The sequence below is a fragment of the Gekko japonicus genome, unplaced genomic scaffold (assembly GCF_001447785.1).
Source record: "Gekko japonicus isolate JY-2015 unplaced genomic scaffold, Gekko_japonicus_V1.1 scaffold212, whole genome shotgun sequence".
Lineage (NCBI taxonomy): Eukaryota > Metazoa > Chordata > Lepidosauria > Squamata > Gekkonidae > Gekko > Gekko japonicus.
In genome coordinates, this window is record NW_015161953.1 from 868275 (window position 1) to 875887 (window position 7613).

Below are 7613 nucleotides of genomic sequence, written 5' to 3' on the forward strand. Positions count from 1 at the left end.
GACATCTGATCCTTGAGGTTACTCATTTGTTCCAGTAGAGGGCGCATGGATTCTGCCAAAGTCTTTGCCAGCTCGTTAGATCCTTCCGGTTTAGGGCTCTAGTTTCAATTTTGAAAGTTTCTCTTTCTCTGTCCTCTTCCCCGCCATCTTTCTCAGTTGTTTACTTTGAAAAATATTTTGAATGTCTCTGAATATGCACTCCAACACCTGAACTCACCTTGGTAAGTATTTCTTAACAGTTATGCATGCCTTCTCTTCCGCTCCCCCACTCGATTCGCTCAAAAGTTCATGCGGTTAGGAGGCGTCCCTCCCCCACCCGCTTCACTTTCTGTTTTTCAACATGGGGTAGGGAGCTTTCTTTTTCTCTTTAACCGTCGTTTCGCTCAGTCAGACTCACGTTCATATCTGGTCTTCCGACCCTGCTTTACTTCATTTCATCCGCTCGATCTCCTACGCTTGCCCCAGTCAGCATCACTAGGTCCCATTCGGGCACTGTGCTGGAAGGACCATTGGGACGGAGGAGCACCTCAATTCACCCACAACGCGTAGCAAAGAGGCGACTCCTCATAAGTCCCCTGGCTAGGAGCCTTCCACCAGGTTCCCTGGGGGGGGGTAACGGGCCAGCGATCCCCATCCTTCCCGCCATGCACAGACCTCATCCCTGGGAGGTCCGGGAGATGCATCTGTCTAGCATGCCGGATGTCCGATCGTAGGTGGAGATTTGTCCCAGAGCAGCAGCCATGACTCAAGGAGCTGGAGCGTTGTGGGGCACGGTGTCCTGGAGATCAGTGCACGGTGCATGGCTCTCTGCTGCGGAGTCAGAGTCAGGCTTATCGGAATCCCATCCTCGTCGCCAGTATAAAGAACTGAGACTGAGGCATAGCGTAGTGATTTCAGCTCATACTTTACTTAGAAAACTAAGATACAGTAGCTGACCAGATGCCCACTTTAAATACAATTACAAACCACACTCCAACACACACACACATCTGTGATTGGATTATTTACAGTGTTATTGCAACCATAGGTTCCCTTGAGGATCCAGATGAGCCGATAGGCTGGTTCTAGGATCCTCTCCTTCTATTGTCCAAGGCAAAGTTAGGTCAGTTCACCTGGCCATGAGTAAGGGCGACTGCATGCACGGTCGCCATTAGAACACAACAAGGTTTGTTGAAATCTTCATACCCCAGGGACTGGAGCCTCTGTTTCCATGTGGACTATAAGCCTGACAGGGCTTTTCTTCATGTCCCATCCTTTTACTGTGATGAAGTTCCTAGGATGGAACAACAGATTTTCAGCAGAGCTCCATACCAGATTTATTTATGCTCCTCACTGCCGCATACACAATTCTTTCATTTTATCATCATAATAATCCTGTGAAGTAGGCTACACTGAGAATGATTGATCCAAGGTTTCCCAGTAAGCTTCCATAGCAGAGAGGAGATTTGAATCTGGGTCTCCCATATCCGCATGTGGCTCTTCTGAATATTGTTCCCAATGTGGCCTCTACCTCATGTTCCAGGGAAGTAAGCAAGGCCCTTGACTAGTGGGGCTTGTGGTTCTCACCTTGAAACAGCTGCTGCGCATAGGCGTAATCTTCGTGGGGGCGGTGGGGCGTCAGCCCCCGCCGAAATTTTCAGGAAGGTGCTCAGCCTCCCCCGGGAGCCACCCTTGCTCCTAGCAAAGCAATGCCTCTGGCCCAGCCCCCCCCCCCCGGGAAATTGGAAAGTCTACACCCTCCAGAGGAACAGATACCGTAGGCTTCAAGTTTCCCTGAGGTTCAGGCCTCATGCCAGGGACGGAAGTAAATGTGGCTCTTTGGATTGCTGGTAAGTGCGAACATGGCTCTCTGTGAGCAGTGGAGTGAGTACCACTGTCTTAAAGCCAATCCAGGAGGAGGCAATCCCCAGCAGGCGTGCCAAAAGCAGTACATTAGATCATTTTTCTTAGCATCCACAGGGCCAGATCTCTATCCAAGAAACTAAGGCTGCAGCAGCACAGCTGTGTCCAGAGGTGTGGGAGAAGGCAACAGGCATGGCTTATGTCCGTCATTACCTCCCAGATCTGCACAGCTACCTGTCAAGTTCCAGGCAAATCCCTGAGGTGCTGACTGAACTGCTGGGGCTTGGGTTGCACCAAGTGGTGTCTGGCCAAGTACAGGCTTTGTTTCTCCTTTCCCATTTCATTTAGTGGCACATGGAAATCTACACTGGTAGACACTGCATTTCCTCCCCCAACACTTGGGCCAAAAGGTTCCCTACCCCTGCTCTAATCTCTACTCCATACTGGCTGTTATTCAGCTTTTTATCCTAGTCCCAAGCTTTACCTGACCTTCTTGTCAATTAAATACTGCTTTCTTAATCTTTTTTGAATGTTTGATCACTAGCATTTCATTGCATTTTTCTTTATGTTTTATAATTCATACCGATAGTGATAGATCCAGATGGGTAGCCGTGTTGGTTTGACAAAGTAGAACAAAGTTTTAGTCCAGTGGCACCTTGAAGACCTATATGTATGGACTGATAATTTCAAAATTTGTTTGTCTCTGTCTTGACTTGGCCCTTCCTGCCAACTACCACCCTTTCTATATGTAATAGTTTAAGAAATTCTGTTTCACTTTATCTGAAGAAGTGTGCTTGCACACAAAAGCTTATACCTTGAATAAAACTTTGCTGGTCTTAAAGGTGCCACTGGACTAAAACTTTGTTCTACTGATAGTGATAGTCAAGAGATAAGAATAAAAGGCTTAAGGCCAGTGTCTTCAAAAAGCTGATTCTGAGGAGCACAGATCCCTACAGAATACCTTCAGATGTCTCAACGGAGGTTTCACTCAGTAGGGTTGCCAGGTGTCCAGTTTTAAACCAGTCAGTTTGGAATATTTCTTTCTATCCAGAATGTAAATTGAGAAAATAGTGGACATATAAACATCCAGTATTTTCTTAATTTACTGTCACCTGTCAGGTTAAGCCTTATCCAGAGTTTGTTCTGTGAATAAGGAGAGGTGTGCTGCCCAAGCAGCTGATACTGCCAGTGGCCTGCCTTGTAGTTGGGGAAAATTAGCTATGCGACAGAGTAGGTCAGAGGGGTACCAGGGACCACACACCTATATACCAAGGTCTAGTCCAGTAGGAAGACTCCAGATGTGAAGAATAAATCAGATGGTTTTTATTAAAGAATTTCCCTGATTACAATCACACTAAGCAGTCAAGATAGAGTATGCAATTCAGAGCTAAGACATATAGAAGTGATGATAGCAATTTTTAGGAGCAATTACAAGTATTATATTACCTGTCCAGAAGATGTGCAGAAGTCTGTGGAGAGTGCAAATGGCCAGCGTTTCATGCTATGGAGAAGGAGGACCAAAGGGGGGACTTTGGGGGTGTACTCAAGTATAGGTACCATCAGAGTACACACTGAGGCAGGGCATGCTCTCTGTTTTTATAGGAATTCTGGGGGCGATCTCTGGGGCCAGAACTTGATGGGATTAATGACCATTAATGGTTCTACTGGAGCTGGCTGAATGTGTTTGCTGACCACTGATGGTCCAATGGAATAGGTTGAATAGGTTCCCAGGCTTAGACAAATCAGGAAATGGGTCTCTGATCAGTGTCAGGAAGGCTCATTGATGAAATTGATGTTTGATTAGTTTATCTCAGTATCCTGCAGGAGGGGATAGGAAGGATGGGTGTGGAGACAAAGGATTTCCGCATAGGTGTCACACAAAAGGGGCTACTTGAAGGTTTGGAGACAGAGAAGCTATTTGCCAGGTGGCCACTGAATAGCTATGGAAATGTAGATAATCTACTTGGTGGAACTCACATTGTTTCATATGCATACTTTTGCTGGATGGATGGAGGAGGGGCTGGAGATTGCTTTGAGGGCTGCCTGGTGCAACCTGAAATTGAAACCCTTGTGCAGAGCTTTGGCTTGCTCTATGGCTCAGGTCTAGAGTGTCCTCTTTGGCCTGGTTTTGTGGGTCTCTGATTCAGGTCAGAAGTGGGGTGCCCTGCTGTTTGGGGCTACCCACGAGTAAGGCAGTGCCTCTGGGCTACACAGCCATTCACTTCCTCCCATCTGGGGCATCCCTGAAGCACATGCTGCTCAACAGATACCGTGTGGGGATTGTGTTGCACTAGTCCAAGAAGTTGGCTGAGCTGGAGGTCCCAAGCAGGGGGTCAAGTATTACTGATGACCCGTGTGGAGCGGCCCTGCTGTCTTGCCATGCCTGCCCAGAGTGCAGTAGAAGATGGGCAGCCTGACAAAGGGTGATGAGCAGGATACCAGCTGTTGGGCCTGGCCCCACTTAGCTGTTGTTGAGGAAAGCATTAGGCTGCAGTGCCTGGACCTCAAACTGCCCTTCAAGTCACAGTGGACACTTGCCTTGTGTGCAGACTTTGGCTGCTGTTTGGGAGTGTGTGAAAGCGCTTAGAGTTGTTGCAGAGTCCTGCCTGATTGAGAGAGGGAGAGGAAGGGGCATTGTTTGACTGTGATTGACTGTAATTCAGTATTTCAGAAAGCACCTTGCCAGAGGCACAAGCCTGTGGCTCTTAGCATAGGGACTCTTAGCCTAGGGGCTCTGTAAGATGCCCAAGAACCAGAAAGCCTAGGCTCTTTGTCTTCCCTGTAAAGTAATTTGACTTCGACAAGAAAAACCACATAAATACAGTCTCCAATCAACTGTACACAACTCCATTTATATTACCTGCATCATTTTGGTTACTTTTTACAATTATGACAAATCTTTCAAAAATGCAACATAGTATGTAAAACCATGCTTTATTCTACATTTAATACAGACATAAAGGTAAAGGTTCCCTTGCTCGAAAGCCAGTCGAATCCGACTCTAGGGTTGCAGTGCTCATCTCCGTTTCAAAGCCAAAGAGCCAGCGCTGTCCAAAGACATTTCCGTGGTCATGTGGCCGGCGTGACTAAACACCAAGGCGCACGGAACGCTGTTACCTTCTCACCGAAGTGGTACCTATTTATCTACTTGCAATTTCTTGCTTTCGAACTGCTAGGTTGGCAGGAGCTGGAACTAGAGATGGGAGCTCAGTCCATGCAGTACCCTGGTCTCAAACTGCTGAACTACTGACCTTCCACAGACTGCAGTTCAGCGTCTTAACCACTTGAGCCACCGCAGCTCCTAATACAGACATATTTGTAGACAAAAAGGCATACAGTGGCTCAGCGCTGTTAATCTATTTTTGTTGACTACATTTCTTCCATGTAGGGTGTATGCTCTACACTTTTCAGTTCAACAGGGCAGCAGAAACAGTGAATGTCACTAAGGTTAAGTATTTAATAAAATAGCATCTTTAGCCCTTAATCTCACAAATAATTTCATCTTTAATCAGAAACTGCAAGTTGCAAAGCAACTTCAGCTCTGAAATACATTTTATTCCATATTTATAAACTTCTTAAATGTAAATAATAAAGGTCTTTCAAAGGTCTCCATTTTAAGTATAATTTGTTAAATTGTCAATAATGCACTCAGCTTCATTTTTACTCCCATGATAATTAAAGTTCTTCCCAAACACATAAAAGCTCCTCTTCTAACAGTAAAATTGCAAACCTTTTCACTTAGCTCTTCAGCCTTAGTTCGAGCCAGTTTGGTGTAGTGATTAAGTGTGCGGACTCTAATCTGGGAGAACCGGGTTTGATTCCCCACTCCTCAACTTGCACCTGCTGTGACCTTGGGTCAGTCACAAGCTCTGGTACAGCTGTACCTGAAAGAGCAGTTTGTGTCAGAGTTCTCTCAGCCCCACCCACCTCACAGGGTGTCTGTTGTGGGGAGGGGAAGGGGAAGGAGTTTGTAAGCCGCTCTGAGACTCCAAGTGAAGGGCGGGGTATAAATCCAATCTCTTCTTCTTTTTATTGTCCCTATATATGTATTATTGTCCCTATATATGTATTAATTTTGTCTGGTTTTTTTCCTTTCCTATTCCCAACTATGTTTCTTGGCAACTGCAAACTGGATGGAGACTACAAGAGACTTATTTTCAAATTCCAAGGCTTCTAAAGTCGCTAATTATTTCTGTTGGTGTTACTTAGAGACCTTTTTCCTGTGTGCTGGCTCTAATTGCACTTTCAAAGGGGAAGTTGAATTTTTTTGACAAAAAACGAAGTCCATCTTCCTCATTCAGCATTTCTGACTGACTGTGCAGAAAGGACATTTCTGCTCATACGAAGTAAGCAGTATTCAAGTGCAATCCTTAACAGTCTCATTAGACAAATAAAAAGGACCTTCCCCCCATCTGTTTCCTAGCATGTGAAATAGACCAGGGGACAAAAAAGCTAGCACAACACAAAGCCTTTGGCATGTCTAATAATTGAGGCTTTTATTCTGAACACATATAAACCATATCACCAAGTCCTTTTAGATCCACCCACTTTCCAGTGGCAAAACTCTTGCTGAAGGAACACAAGTACAAGGTATCATCAAGCAGTTGTAAGGGTGTTGGGACCCCCACTCATCATGCATGCTATTTACTTTTTTTTCATGACACAAATAAAAAACTATGGGGTGGATCCTAAGCAATACAAGTGGAGTTGCACCAGAGGAAAACAACTTCCATACTCTCCACTCCCCCATTTTAGCCTTCTGTTCTTCAAATCAGTGGATCCTAGAAATGTGAGAAAGTGGGACTCTACTGCAAGAGAAGAGAATCAGCAGAAACCTCCCTCCTTTGCAGATGGAAAAGCCATTCCAACAGACTAGTACTTTAGGATTCAAGCCATAGGCTACAATGCAGCTACAACTCACCTTAAAAATACTTAGCTGATTTAAGTGGTAAAGATAGATTTATACCCATGCTGTGAAATGAAGACAGGAAAAATGTGGGGGTCGGGTTGCCAGGCATGGTTGTGGGGAGGGGGTCTTCCCCACTCCTCCACATGCAGCTGCTGGTGTGACCTTGGGTCAGTCACAAGTTCTCTCAGAGCTGATCTGTCAAGGAGCATTCCTCAAAAGAGCTCTCTCACTCCCACCTACCTCACAGGGTATCTGTTGTGGGGAGGGGAAGGGAGACTGTAAGCCACTCTAAGACTCCAAGTGAAGTCTCCAATATATTCTTCTCTTCCTGTTATACTGGGAGACATGGCAACCCTATACATAGGCTAAACTAGGGCAGGGGTGCCCAGACTTTTTGAGCCTGCAGGCGCTTTTCAAATTTTCAGGTTGGGTTGGCAGGCACCACTACAAAATTGCTGCCACACGAGGTGGAGCCAACCACACATACACAAGAGGATGGGGGAGGGAACATGGAATATAAACACACAGAAAAACCCACATAAAAGGCTGCCAAGGTAAAAAGTCACTTTATTTCTATAGAGGCAGAAGGAAGTCCATCATGGGATATGGAATGAGATAGTATAGCCCAATCTCCAAAGCTAAGCAAGGTTGGTACTTTGATGGGAGACCACCATGGAAGACTTTGTAAAGAAAGGCAATGGTAAACCACCTCTGCTTAATCACTTGCCTTGTAAACCCTGCGACATTACCCTAAGTCTTGTGCAACTTGATGGCACTTTACACACAGTCACTGGTCCTGCTTTCACAATAGCCCCGCATACTTTCATGAAGCACATGACAGGCACCTGGGGAAGTGTAGGGA